Genomic DNA, 1,834 nt, shown 5'->3' with positions numbered 1-1,834 from the left:
TTATCAATAGTGTTTATTTTATTTCTGTCTTGTAAGTTGTAGAAAATAAACTAGGTGTATACATTTTACTGTTGCTTAAGATTTCAAATATAAATATGAACATTGCCAAACAAACTACTATTTCTTCACATTTTACTCACCTGTACCGTCTGTACTATCGCCTAAAACATTTCAAGATAATTACATATTAACGTTTAAGAATACTTTTTATTATTGTATGAAGAAACGTCTCATTAATGTAAAAAAATAAATCTTTTTCTTTATAATTTAAATTCTGATAATATGTTATTATATATCAATATCCAAAATAGATATTGGCGATTATTGATTCTTCTATGAAAGTCATTTGCTACTTATTCCATGCAAATTATAAATTTGGTTTTGATGTAAAGTTGATAAAAGTAGTTTGCCAATTTTTATGCATTGCATCAGTATTATTTAAAGATTTTTGTCCGAGTATATATATTTAAAAGTTCTCCAAGTTATTAAATTTTACAGATATAATCTAATATAAGATTAAAAATAATAATGAAAAATTAATATTTTCGAAAACATTAATATGTATTATTGATATTATATTAATAATAAATTATTTAATTTAATAATTACTATAGCATATTAAGGATAGTATATTAAGGATTAGTAATGATATTAAATGAAGACATTTTTTTCTCTATTTTATGACTTCTTTTATTAGTTATTCTTCTTTATTTAATTATTAATAACATAAAATATTATCCAAGCTTACATTGCGCGAAAATCCCTACATAAATTTTTTTACATATATATCTTGTAACAATTTATTCACAAAATTTCTGATTCTTCTCTAACAAATTCCTAATCTTATTCTATTTAATTAAATGTATAAAAAAATGTATACTATCTTACAATAGTAAAAAATTCATTTTATAACAATTTAGTTTTATCGTTTTAAAACTATCAATTTTATTTAACAAAAATATCACATTAATAATAAGATAAATAGAAAGTATTCATGATAAAATTAGAATTTTTTGTAAATCTTTGCTTGAATTATAATCCTCTTGTAATCGAAATTCAAACGATGAAAGAGCCAAAATAGCACATTTTAATTTACCTACGCACAAATTATTTCGAGATACTACAAGCTAAAAATTACTTTCAATTTATGGCCGTGGTCGCAAAGATTTAATATCCCATTCATTTCTTATCTTTATTATCTGAATTTCCAAATTTGATGATCTTGAGCAGTCTCTTGTACACGAGCTCAAGCGCGTCCTTCGCCCAAATGAAATCAAGATGATTGAACTTAGGAAACGGTACTCTGTACAAGTCCAAAACATTGGGTAACATGCTACGAAGTTTCATCACGTCCTTGAAAAAATAATCACGAGTTATCATGCGTTAACTTATTTTTTTTGTATGACTCTGCGTATAAAGTGTAATTTACAACATTAATGAGAATTAATCCTTAATATAAATGTATGTCTCACGTACGTGTTTCTTCGATGTAAACGCGTTTTCTTGCTACCTACCAGACTACTGACAATCCAATCGTTGTCGGCATAGAATAACGCAATCGGCACGGTAATGTTCGCTAAATTATATTCCGGCGGTTTCGATGCATTGTAGATTAACTGATTCTTCTCGGGCCCGTAATCGAATTGGCAAAATTTACCTGATTGGACTTCCTGCAAGTAGTGCACCAGTGTTTTGATCGAGCTGCCAGCCGGAAAGTGACTCAGAATTGTAGGTAATAGAGCCTAGGAAGCAGTATAACATCCGATTTGAAGTGTGATCGCGTGTGCAAAACGTGACATTCGAATCACTGATCAAAGTTGCATTTTGATCACGG

The 1,834-nt window shown here is 27.8% G+C and overlaps 1 long non-coding RNA gene across 1 annotated transcript; it reads right to left on the bottom strand.

Moving 5' to 3' along the window:
* Nucleotides 1-1,003: 1,003 nt before the first annotated feature.
* LOC105459929 lies at nucleotides 1,004-1,760 on the bottom strand. The gene is made up of 2 exons (XR_975742.1): nucleotides 1,515-1,760; nucleotides 1,004-1,353 (listed from the first exon to the last, which is right to left on the bottom strand). It is a non-coding gene; the product is annotated as an uncharacterized LOC105459929 (long non-coding RNA).
* Nucleotides 1,761-1,834: the final 74 nt, after the last annotated feature.

Source organism: Wasmannia auropunctata, unplaced genomic scaffold, assembly GCF_000956235.1.
Source record: "Wasmannia auropunctata unplaced genomic scaffold, wasmannia.A_1.0 LD333492.1, whole genome shotgun sequence".
NCBI classification, from domain to species: domain Eukaryota; kingdom Metazoa; phylum Arthropoda; class Insecta; order Hymenoptera; family Formicidae; genus Wasmannia; species Wasmannia auropunctata.
Note: the sequence above shows the minus strand (reverse complement) of the source record. Positions and strands in the feature narration are given on the sequence as shown.